The following is a 13675-nucleotide window of genomic DNA, read 5'->3' as shown; positions in this document are numbered from 1 at the left end:
AAGTGATGTACAGAGGCATTACAGTTTCATACATAGGCAGTGAGTACATTTCTTATCTAACTTGTTACCTCCTCCCTCATTTTCCCCTGCCTCCCACTCCCCATTTCCCTCTCCCCCCATGGATTGTACAGTCGGTTTATACCATATAGTTTTGTAAGTATTGCTGTTGCATTGGTTTGTCTTTTTACCCTTTGTGTCTCGATTTTGGCATTCCCTTTCCCTTCCCTACTTTCAATACACACACACACACACACACACATACACACACACACACACACACATTATCCAGGAGACTAACATCAGTTACAGTGATATCAGAGGTAAAACCATGAGAAAGAAATACAAAAGATAAAGGGCATAATTTCACATGGCATGTTGAAAATAACAACAACAATGATATTCCACTTGTTTCCATAACTTGAAGTTCATTTCGCTTAGCATCATCTTAGGTATTCATATGGATATAGCTATTGAGTGGACTAAAGACTTAAAATGAGACTTCTCTGAAGAGGACATGAGAATGGGCAAAAGATACATGAAGAAGTGCTCTACATCTCTGGCCATAAAAGAAATGCAAATCAGAACAACACTGAGATTCCACCTCACCCGATAAGAAAACTAATCAGGAAAACTAATCATAACAAATGCTGGAGGGGATGTGGCCAAAAGGGAACCCTACTACACTGTTGGTGGGAGTGTAAACTCATTCAGCCACTCTGGAAAGAGGTATGGAGGTTCCTCAGAAGGCTAAACCTCAAGCTCCCCTATGACCCAGCAGCCCCACTTTTGGGCATCTACCCAAAAGATTGCAAGCAAGACCACACTAAAGCCACAAGGACAACTATGTTCATCACACCAAAATTTGCCATGTCTGAAATATGGAACCAACCCAGACATGCCTCAGTAGATGAATGGATCAAAAAATTGTGGTACATATACACAATGGAACTCTATGCCTCTATCAGAAAGAATGACATTGCCCCATTCATAAGGAAATGGAAGGGCTTGGAAAAAATCATACTAAATGAAGTGAGCCAGACCCAAAGAAACATGAACTCTATGGTTTCTGTCATAAGGAATAATTAGGACACATCTAGGATAGTCCTAGCAGAAGAACACATACATTTTCATCAACCCGGCATATACTGGACTTTTCACTCATAACAACTATTTAAATTTTTGTTCTGATTGGTGGACTGTGACTCTTGCATTATCCTGCTCACTTTCTACCTCTTCTCAGTTCAAAGAATATTTGTGGTTTAATTTAGGAACTTGTGACTTAAAGTATAGTCAGACTTACTGCAGCCTCAGCCTCCATTGGAAGCAGATTAAAAATGCAATCTCATTGGGCTCAAACTTACTGAATCAGGATCTGTATGCCAACAGGATCTAATGATTAGGGGTGATTAAAGTTTAAACTATAGTTAGAATTCTTTTTCATTCTACTTTTTGGTAGTGCTGGGGTTTCAACTCAGGGCCTGTGCTAGTTAGGCAGGTATTCTACCTGCTATACTCTCAGCTGTTTTTGCGTTCATTAATTTTTGAATGGGTCTTGCATTTATGCAATCAAAATATTGGTCCATAAGGTATAGAAAGGAGAATATTTATGACATTTCAGAGGCATGTTTAGATTTGTCTTTTCATTAAAAAGGACTCTTTGAACTTCATGAAGATTGTGGTCATCCTAAGAGTGGGGCTGGCTCTCAGCTGAGGGAAGAGGAAAGTGAGAGTTGGGTCAAGAAAACCTAAAATGGCTGAAAACCACCAGGCGCCAATGCCTCACGCCTGTAATCCTACTCAAGAGGCTGAGACCTAAGGATTGAGGTTCAAAGCTAGCAGGAGCAGGACATTCCGTGAGACTCTCTCTTATCTTAAATTAACCACCAGAAAACCAGAAGTGGTACTGTGGCTCAAGTGGTACAACATTAGCTTTGAAGAGCTCAGGGACAGCACCCAGGCCCAGAGTTCAAACCCCATGAAGACTGTTCTTAAGTATCAAATCTAAAAGGTCTAGCAAGTAAGCTTGATCTAATCCAAAGTAAGGAAATTAATCCTTAGACCCGAAAAATTGAAATAGATTTGGAGAGAATTAGTCAAAGAAGAACAAGGAACTATGGGAGGGGGATTTTAAGTGCTCGGTGTTGCTTTTTCTGAGTGTGAGTAGTGTTGAGGGAGAGACTCTAAGCTATTTCTAACAAAAGTAGAGTCTATAGCAGAATGACATCCATCCAAAGTATTTCTTCAAGGTCAACTTTAAGCCGCAGGGAACTCAGCATGATAGTTTCTTACGTTACCCTGTTACATTTGTGTGTGTGTGTTTTTTTTTTTTTTGCCAGTCCTGGGCCTTGGACTCAGGGCCTGAGCACTGTCCCTGGCCTCTTTTTGCTCAAGGCTAGCACTCTACCACTTGAGCCACAGCGCCACTTCTGGCCATTTTCTATATATGTGGTGCTGAGGAATCGAACCTAGGGCTTCATGTATGGGAGGCAAGCACTCTTGCCACTAGGCCATATTCCCAGCCCCCAGATAATGGGTTATTTTTGGTATTGATTTTTGTTGTTGGTTGTGGGGCTTGAACTCAGGGCCTGGGCACTGTCTCTGAGCTTTTTCACTCAAGTCTAGAGCACTACCACTTTGAGCCACAACACCACTTCCTACATTTGTGATATTAAGAAGAACAAACAGGTATAGAGGCTTAACTAAAATGAAAAGAATTACATTATCAATTAGGTAGTAATATATTCATAGTCTTGAGCATAGTGCAAAAACACTCAAGTATGTGTGTGAGTGTGTTCTTGTGTATGCTTACTTTCTTATGAAATTACCACAAATTTTAAACAGAATTGGCAACTGCCCCATGTAAGGGAGTCACTTCTCTTGCTTATTCTCATCTGATGTCTATCTCTGTAATTTCCTCCTTTTTCTGGATATCTGTAATTTCTGTTCCTAATTCTGATGTCCAGTCTCCATCTTGGACAGGTCCACATGATCACGCTAATTCCTAGCTCCAACCTGGAAGGATGACACTATCACAGGAATAGTTGTTAGTCACTTTTTTTTTTTTTAGAGAGGAACAGCTACAAGAAAAATGAGCCTCACTTCTTATAGATTCTCATTGCTTGTCCTGATGAAATTTACTTTAATGGAATTTGAACAAAAGACCCCTCTCCTCCAGGGACCAAAAGAAGGTATGAGAGGATAGGAAAACAATTTCTGGAATATTATGGCTCTTATGAGCACATTGGCTATTCATTGATATAGAATTATATGATTCTAGCTATAAAAGGTTTAGAATGTACTTTCCCCAAATTTGGAGCATATTACAAATTGAGGTTTCAGTATTTTAGCCACTCACCTTTTTTGTTCTGGATCTCATAAAAATGTACTCCAATTTTCAGCTACTTTAATCATATTATAAGAAAGTCTTATGAGTTTTTCTTGGGTTTCAAATTTATAGAAACTTGCCCTTTAAGGAGGACTCAAAGAGAAGTTGAAAAAAAAAACCTAAACTAATGTCAAGGTGAACTAAAGCTTTGGTTTAGGAGGAATTATTCATAGGCTTCATAATTGACAATCGTGTGCAGGCTAATTGGAACATCATTTTAGAAACTTCTTGTGACTTGATTGAATTTAAGTTGGGTTCTGACATTGAAGCTAAAGGTAGGTAGAATACATAATGCTGTATAAAGTAAAAGGTAAAAGAATTTTGGGTAAAATTGGAAAGCAAAAATGTATAGTCATTGGATGAACTAGTAAGCACAGAAAAAAGGCTCATTACAAGACAGATTGTCTACAAATAAGTTGGCTTATAAACTTTAGAAAAATTCTGATTATGGAAGAAAATGTTGAACTAAATAAGGATATTGCCATAAGAATATTTGAAGACTGAAGATGAAAGCTAGCAAATATTCAATGACTGTTTCTTGTTCCCTTTCACATTTATCCCTGATTAACCTTGCTTACTGTTTAAGGTTACCATTTACACTGGGCTTGAAGCTAGTCTTGTGATCAAGACAATTTTCCAACAAATTACTAAGAGTTTCAAATTTGATATCTGAGATACATCCTATTTGCTTTCTTTAGTTTAAGATGCCTAAAAATTTACTTTGGTAAAGAAAAATGCTTTGAATACCAAAGAAACAGTCTAAAATATCAGAGGAGAAAGAGAAGATCAAACACAAAGAAAAACTACTCTAAGTTGAACATGACTCTTACATGGATGATTGAATGTCATTTATGCATATCTCAGGCGGAACTTCTCTGGGAGCCATTAAATTGTGTCTAGCTAGACCTGAAAGCTGAGGTTGCTAAATACATACACGTTTTAGAGAGAGCTGCAAGTGAATAGCCAAGTATTGGGGTCAGAAACTTCTTTGGAGGATTGATTTACTAAGAGATAGTCAAGTCATTCTCATTATCATTGATTAATTAACCCTCTCTTATTGGTCTCTAAGGCAATTTTCCTTTTACTCCCCACAGGACGTAAACCTCATAAGGTACTCTATGTTAAAATGTTGTGCAATTTGGATCCAAAATGTATCCCAAAGGTCCATTTATTGGAGGTTTATACTCATGGTGCTATTGGGAGCTTGTGGAATCTTTAAGGGGTGGGGTCATTGGGATATGTGTATGTCCTTGAAATCCTTCTCTCTTCTTTCTTTCATTTTCTGGCTGTAATTTTTTTTTGTCCTTGTGTTATCTCTTGCCACAGGTGCAAACTCAGCAGGACCAATTGATGAGTGACTGAAATCCCTCAAACCTTCTGTCTTTCAAAAGTGTAGTCAGATGTGTGCTATAGTGACAGAAACCTGACTGATACATATTATGTCTACCACACAGATGTCTACCAACAGTCAGAAGAGAGATGGCATAAGAAGGAAAAACAAACAAGCAAACAAACAAACAACAACCCAGCAGACAGAAGTAAAACTTTCCTCACATTAATAAGGAGACATTTTCCTTTCCCAACTATGGTAGCCAGCTTCCAGAATACTTGCATAATTCTTACCTCTTGGTAACAGAAATCTTATGTAGTTCCTTTGTACATTGAAGCAGGTAGGTCTGATCTGTATGACTCATGGGATACTGTGGAAAAAGCAATGTGAGGATTTCTAGATTGCATCATAATGTACCTTGGTGTGGACATTGCTTACATTGGAGATGCCGCCTGTTGTGCTGTGAGCACATCAGAGAGCCCCCTGGAGAGGTCTTGTGAGAATAGCTGAGGCCTTTGGCCAGCAGCCAGCACAAACATGCCAGTCCTGTGAATAGCCAACTGGAAAGTAGGTGTTCTAGTTCCAGGCTAGCCTTCAGATAACTAACTACCTCTCTGGCCAGCATCTTCACTTCAGCCTCACTGATGATTGCTGTGTCAGAAAAACTCCGCTGAACCGCTCCTGAATTCTAAGAGGATAGGAAAGATAGTGCATAACTATCTGTGAAAGTAGGAAAGATAATACATAATGGTTATTATTTTAAATAACTATGTGGGGAGTGATTTGTCATGCTGTCATCCTTCTTTCTTGACTTAACCCAAAGGGAGTAGAACTAGAAGAGGGAGAAGGGAAGCTGTATAAAAGGCACAGTATTCAACACTGGCTTAGTTTAGCCAGGTGTACAGAAAAATTAGACTTTATCCCAAAGGCTGAGAAAAGTGTGTAAGAGTCTAGCAGTGCCATTGTTTGTTTATTGTACATTGAGTCCTGTTTTTGTTGTTTTACTTTTTCTCATTGCAAATTAGACAAACCTACTTCCAAATTTTGTGACTGTTTTTTTATAAATAAAATCCAGTTTTGATTGTGAAAAAAAAAGGCAAGGTATTTTGAGCCACTCAGACTGTATCTAACTCTAACCTACAAGGCGGGGGGGGGGGGCGCAAATAAAAAGTCTTAATGAAATATGGAATTAAACAAGACCAGAGTTGTATGGAGTCTTCTTGAAGTGACATTCTGGAACAACAACTAGATAGCATAACACATATAGAAAATCATTTGGTGAAAAATTAAATTTTGTTATGTACATACTTTGTGAAGGTTAAACTCTTCAGAAAAAATGCAACAATTAATGAAAAAAGGGTTTTTTTTTTTTAAAGGCACATTGAGAGAAAACAGTTTGCACTGTCATGTCCCCCTAGAACCTCAAGCTGCACTTTTAGCCCTTCAGTGTAAGGAAATCATGATATACAGGTTTTGTAAACCCAAACAAATCCTGGAGGAGTTATCTATGAAGAAGAGTTGCAGGTTGGGAATATAGCCTAGTGGCAAGAGTGCTTGCCTCACATACATGAAGCCTTGGGTTCGATTCCTCAGCACCACATATATAGAAAAGGTCAGAAGTGGCACTGTAGCTCAAGTGGCAGCCTTGAGCCAAAAGAAGCCAGGGACAGTGCTCAGGCCCTGAGTTCAAGCTCCAGGAATGACCAAAAAAAAAAAAAAAGAAAGAAAAAGAAAAAAGAAAAGAAACATATTCCCTATAGAAACATGGGCAGTCACTGTTTTTGTAGTAATGTCTCCATGTTGTAAAGATGCTGCTTTATTATTCTGATTATTCTAACCAAGGTAAAGTTTTGTGACAGAGGTCATGAATAGCTGAATACTGCTCTGGATAGCTAGTTTACTTTTTATGTAATTCCAGACAGTTATCTTTGTAAGTAAGCAATCATATATAGGTCCTGCAAATCCAAATACTGGAAGAGTATCGACTACCACAATATATTTATGCACAATTTTCCCTATTGGGAAATATGATGGCTTTGTCATGAGAGAGAATGTAGAGTCAATGGCTTTTAAAGATTGACTTCTAGAAATTACTTGAGACAAGTTTTGAGGCAGTGGCAGCCTGCAATAAAGATTTCAATCTGTGTTGAGTTATGACAGAGTCAGGGTCATTCTATTCTTTTGTAAACAACATAAAATCAGATTCCTTTCTTCTAGACTGTCATTGTGCTCCAGTGACTCCTGAAACAAATAACCTTGGGGACTTCCCATATGGTGATGCACAGAAATTTCTCCTGGTGAGAAGTAGGCTCAATATCTCTGTGCTGTGGATGTGCTGATGCCACGAAGGCTTGGTGGGTCACATTTCTACAGAACAGATGGTGTCTCCAAGGCAGGGAAGAGCCCTAGACATTAATTACAATCACACTTGGCTCAGAATAGAAGCAAGACTGCCATCTACTCTGCGTCTGATATCCAAACAAGAGCAACTTTATTGTGTTTACAAGGAGCTTTCACATATGCTAGTTTATTGATTTTTTGCTAAAACAAAACACAACTGAGCTATAAAATGTTTCTTAATTTTTGTCTATAAAGAAGCTGAAGTTCAGAAGTAATAGCTAACTTGATCAAGGTCTCATAGGTGATGAGAAGCAAGAGCCTTTGTCAACTCTAACCCTTTTGATTCACCCAATATTTTAGCTAGTTTTAGTTCCTTAGTCTGTATTGTGTCAGTCATAGATCTGACAATACAAGTAAAGAATATTGGCATATGATTATATAACTTTCATTAGCTTACATTAGTTATACAGAGGGATGGAATTTCATTGTTACTTTTCCATACATGTTTACAAGGTATTCCAATTTATCTTACCCCTTATATCACTCTATCTGCCTCCTTCTTCACATCTCAAAACAATAGCAGTATTCCTTCCAATAAACAACTACAAAACCCCAATGGTGTCAATCATAAGTCTGTCACCATAGACAACTCTATGAGGTGGTTGCTGTCCAGGTATACTCCATATAGCTTATTTTTCTGAGACAGCTAGTAGTTTTTCTTGTGGAATGACACAAGAGCAAGAAGATAAGATGAAATATGACAGGCTTTTTCAGGTTAGTCTTTGCATGACGACATTGTCACATCCAACTTAATTTATAAGGTACACTGTTGAGCTTAAAGTAGAAGAATGAAGATTATCATTATTTCTAGGAAAGAACAGCAAAGCCATACAACATAAAGATGCTCACTTGAGAAAACAATTCAATCTGTCATACTTTGCAATCCACATATTTCAGTACAAATGAAATATCTCACTATTTATATCTATCTATTTATCTACCTACCTATCTACCTGTCTGTTGTCTATAGTACACATATTGTAAATGAAAGATATATTTGGAGGCTAGAGACAATATGGATGGTGTGCAGAGTAAGATAGAGCAGGGAGATCAGAGAGAGGGTTGATGTAATTTGTTAGAACCAAATGAGTCTTGAGCTGAGGTGGGGGTAAGAGAATGAAAAGGAGGGTGCAGCTAATCTAAGAAAGATTTAGGGGACAATATGTGATCAGAAAACATGGTTGGCAGGAAAAATGAGTGGCTGGCTTACTATGATACCCAGATGTCTGGCTTTGGTGCCAATAGTGATAATAAGGAAAAGATCTGAAGGACACCCCATGGAACATTTGGGCTTCTGGATCTGAAGCTCAGAGGAATATTTTGTGCTCAAAATGAAGATTTGAGTTTCACCAAGCTGGAGTAATTAATATCCCAAGAGAAGGATGTCTTGGCCTAAGCATCGGAAAATTTAGTGCTCAAGAAGGCTTATCACGGGAAAAATCCCCTGAAATTGTAAGCAGAGAAAGTAAACATACAAACAGACCATTAAATATGAAGAAAAATGTCTTAGTAGAGTTTAAATGAAAAGATGAGACGAGTTGCCGTATTTCAGGCTGCCTTTCTCCCTGATCTGAAGCTCTTCTCTAGGCCACTAGCCTGCTCTGTCCAGTACTTGAGTAAAGAGGAGGTGTGCCACCATCCTAGTGTTTACAGGTAAAAAATGGGTTCTAAAGGGATACAATGATCATTTTTGTTCTCTTTCAAATTAAAAGTAAGATTTTCTGGTCCCTGAAGCTCTTCTTCACTAATAGGTTTTAGTGTATTGTAGGTAAAAGGTTTTAAGCCTTTTGGCTTGTACCATTTGTTTAGGTGAATATCTAATTATTTATGATCTTTGTATCTACCTATTAATTCAATGAAACAACAACCAAGTTGCCTTTGTTTTTGTTTGCTTTTCAATCTGACAGTATTTGTAAGACATAAGGAGTGAATGGATTGGAATGAAAATAATACCACTAGAGATTACTGTGTGTTAGATAATTGACAGAGGTTTATTTATTTATTTTTCATCATTCAAAGGGTTACTTTCCTTAGGACTGTTTGAATCACGCTGCAAAGTCTGGCTCAGATCACTGAGTGGTGCTTGAGTTGAACTCAAGTCTGCAATTTTCTCAAAAGCAATTACATCCCCTTTTTGTAGCTGTACCCACAGTATCACTGTATCTTATCTGAGTACATTGGAAACGGTATATACTGATATTAGAACTAGGAGAGTGAAAGGGAATATCAAAATAGAGAGACAAAGGATAAAAAGACAAACAATTACAAAAGCAATACTTGCAAAACTGTTTGGTATAAAACAACTGAACAACTCATGGTGGGGGAGAGGGGAAGGGGAGGAGGGAGGGGGAATGAGGGTGGCGGTAACAAACAGTACAAGAAATGTATCCAAGGTCTAACGTATGAAACTATAACCTCTCTGTACATCACTTTGACAATAAATAAGAAAAAAAAGTGATTACAAATAAGGGGTCTTATTGAACAGGCAATGAAACTGATCATCATCACAAAGACACTCTCACCAAGAATGAAGACCCTCCTGGAAACACTTGTTGGACTTCTCATGCTGTTTTCTGTCTTTAGTCCTTTTGAGGGTTTTTCTATCAAGTCAGGGAACTTGGAAGTAGAAGTCTGACTCAAGAATTCAGATCCAAACAACTTACTGCTAAAGGGACATTGGCATGATGAGTTTTTTTTCTAAATAATCCAGGCCTAGTATTTCTATTGACCCATCACACTTTCACCCTCTTGTGGGATCCCCTGGCTGAATACTATGTTTGTAGCATAGGATCACAATGGAATGTAAACTTGTGTGACTAATCAAGTTCTATCATATTAAACCTGTCGTGTCCTTCATTACGAATCATTCAAATCTAGGAAACTATTTCTTTAACTCTTGTTGTGCCTGGTTTTGAGTTCTGTCTTCGATACATTCTGTATGCTGTTAGGACAGTTACTTAGCTCCTAAAAGACTGCATTTCCTCGTGTGTAAAGCTGTCAAAATAACAGTAAACAACAACATTCATCTCATGAATGAGATGCTGGTCTGAGAATCCTGGCGGAGAGCCCGTATTCAGTGAACATGTTTTCATTTACTATGTAAGGAAATTGGAATAGTTGAACAAACCTCAAATTGAATGTACATTATAACCTGTGTAGATTGTTAAAAAGACAGATCTCGGGGATAATTACAAAATTCTGATAAGGTAGATATGAGGTCAAGGACCAAGTATTTGCATCTTTAGCCAACTGCACAAGTTGCTGTTTGCAAATGCATTCATTGTGTGAGAACTGTGGAAGCAAGAGCTTAATCTCCCCAATGCCCTCTGAGGTCTCTGCCACTCTGTAGACTCTAGGCAAGGGCACAGAAAAGCATAAATTCACTTGATTAAAAAGAATTAAATCCCAGGTAACATTCTAAATGCAGAGGGACAACAGCTTGTTGGAGAACTAGGGCTGGGACAGGAGTAGCTTGTCACAGGTAGTGGATGACAGGCACAATGACTGAGAGGTTGGAAGGTGGTCAGGCAGGAGATCTGCACAGCTGAAGAGGAAAGTGGGTGCTGGAGGCTAGGGCATGAGAAGTTAGCCAAGGAGGAAGGGAATGTGGGTGAAGAAGGCTTCCCCCAAAGACGGTAGTTGAGAAGATTCCTATTGTGATATTATGCGTGGTAACCCAGAAGCTGGCATGCTTATTAGGGGGGCAGTTGGCAAGCTTTGGGCCTGAGATCATTAGGGCTGTATTAAGGTGACAGCCAGGAGAACAGAAAACCAGCAATAATACCTCTAGGGATTTTTGAGTTTCTCCTCACTGCATTTTTAAAAAAAGTTCAAATCTAGCTCTGGGGAAATTCACAGGGCCAAAGTAGCTGTAAACATGAACATTTCACCACCACATAGTGAATAGGGACTTTGCCCCAGAGCAGCAAAGCATAAAGTGTGCAAGTATTGGTATCAAATGCTGAAAAGATTATGCAATCATTCAAGCCTATTCATGTCTCCTCTTCAAGGGTTCGTTGAGACATACTCAACTCCAACTTCATGGACATTGATTTGTTCTTCTCCTAGCTCTGTTTTCATCTTCAAAGTCTTTGCTTACTTAATTTTTGTGTCGAAATACTGGGAGGAGAGGGAGAGAGGAGAAAGAAGCTCCTCTGATGTGCTGTGGAGAATCACACCTGAATGTGCGCTTGCCTTTTGCCCCTGCTTGCTAAATAACAGCTGTAAGGATAATGATGCTGAAATCTGGAGCCTTCAGTCTGCTCCCTCTGAGGTGGTGGCTGACTCTATCCTGAAAGTGAGGAGCTGAGCAGCTGGGAGACACAGGGTGTCTAGTCATCTCTTAGCCTCTGGGATTGATTCTTTGGTGAAATGTGGAAAGGGGTAGGAAAAAATCCATATGGTCAAATGGGTTTTTAAAAAGGAAGATGGATACTAAGTTTTGATTGCTATGGCAGCAGTCCTTTAACAAACTCTGAGAACAAGCTGTCCTTGAAAAAAAGCAGGAATAGATTGATATTAATTTCATACTCCAGTGCAGCATTACAGCTCTGTAATTTCTATTTAAATGGCTTATTTCTCTAGTTCCATCATGGCCAAAATGTTTAGCGAATGTTTTTGTGTGTATGAGTCATCTTTCCCAAGGTTTAACTGAATTTGCCTTTAGTCTGGCCAGGGACTTCTTGAAGCCAGTTTAATTTCTGCTTTGTAGCTAACCTCTCTACTTTCATTCTCCTTTCCTTTTAATTCCTAGTGTATTGCTAAACAAGTCTCTAGTTTTATTTTTGTTTTTCTTTCCTTATTATTTTTTTGCAGGAAGAGAATATTGTAATAGGGAAAAAACTAAAGTGAAGCATAGAGTAGGAAACATAGAAAATCACTTTATACAGTGATAAGTGGTCCATTTAATGTGATTTTTTTCTTTGTCTTTAAAACTTAAGTGAACTTTAAAATGAACAAATGTAAAATGAGTTCCACTAGAGTAAACATTAGACATGAGAACAGCCATATGATAAATACTACACATGTCTTACCTAACTCATTTAAAATGGTTAAAGAGCTATTATCTCCAATAAATAGGTAAAGAAACGGGCTAGATATCTTAACTTAGAAGAGTTAAGTATTTCATTGAAGTAAGTGATGAAACTATAGTATTATATTATTTGATTTGATCATGGGAGGATTTTAATTAACTGTGAGGTATTACATGTCACTGATTCTGTGTGTTCTCTATTAATTTAAGTTGCTATAACTAAAGACTTCAGTCTGGAACTTAACCACAACAGAAGTGTCGGGGTCTTTGGCCCCCAGCACTCTCCCAACCTGCAGGAGAGACTCGGAAGCATGCCCCGACTGGGGCGGGCCAAGAAAGGAGAAGGGTCGACGAACCGCCTGCACCCAGCCCCCCCCTCACCGGAGGACAATCAGACAGAGTCCGGGAGAAATGTCTGCGCACGTCTGGCTTTTTTGAGGTAGATCCTTCTATTAAATAAGGCACAGGAGCCAAGCAGGTCAAAGATCGGCAGGAAGGGGAGGTGTGTACGTGCACATATCTAGGGACTGTGAAGGGAGGCCTGAGCTGTTCGTCAAGGGTGGAGGGCCGAGGGACCAATCCTAAGAGGCAGCCTAATTCTATGTCACAGCCCACAGGACCGCCTCCGGGTTCACCACCAGGCGCCATCTTGGCCACATGTAGTCCCATGGCTGGGAGGCAGGGCCAGCTAGAACAGCCTTTCCGGGTTCTGCATAATAGGGACACGTGACCCCAGAGCTGGGAAACAGGTGGGGCCAGCTAATTGCCTCTTTTCTGATGCAAGGCATCCAGGCATGCCCCACAGAAGTGTATTGCTTACAGTTATGAGGGCTAGGATGCTAAATAATCAGTGTGCCAGCAAGGCTCTGTGCATAGAAACCACTTCCTCATAGCTTCAAAGTTGGCACTTGCACGTGTTTCTCCATGTGGGAGGACTAAATCCTGTGTCCTGCCATATGGAAGGACACGAAAGAGTGAAGCTTTCTATAAAGGTACTAGTCTCTTGGGAAAGAAGACTTAATTCAATTCTCAATGGCTTCATATCTTACTTTTATCACATTGGCTTACTAACCTTTAAACTATGATTATTAGAGGGATAAAACATTCAGATCATAGCAGGAAATTCCTGAAATATTATACAAATCATATTCTGGAAGAAAGAGAATCCCAGCATAGAAATGATGCCAACAAAATTTAAATAATAAAACATTCTTGCCTCTTAGGACTCAAGTAACAAACTCAACTCTTGGGAAAAATAGACTGAAAAAACTGCAAGCTTTTAGGCTTAATCAAGGGATAATAAACTATCGGCCCACAGCAATGATATGTATAAGATAAGATAGTCAAATTCTGCTTGTTGGTTAAGACATTTAGTAATCAGTTCATTCTGTACACTTCCTTAAACGTTTTCTCAGGCAAATGGTGCTTGTTTAGTTAAGTGGAGGATCTAAAGTCAAAGCAAAGGAGATGGAGTGTTTGGCAGGATAATGAGTTGGAACCTGATTGGGACTGGAATTTCCACTGAGAT

Source organism: Perognathus longimembris, chromosome 2, assembly GCF_023159225.1.
Source record: "Perognathus longimembris pacificus isolate PPM17 chromosome 2, ASM2315922v1, whole genome shotgun sequence".
Lineage (NCBI taxonomy): Eukaryota > Metazoa > Chordata > Mammalia > Rodentia > Heteromyidae > Perognathus > Perognathus longimembris.
This window is presented reverse-complemented; position numbering follows the sequence as displayed.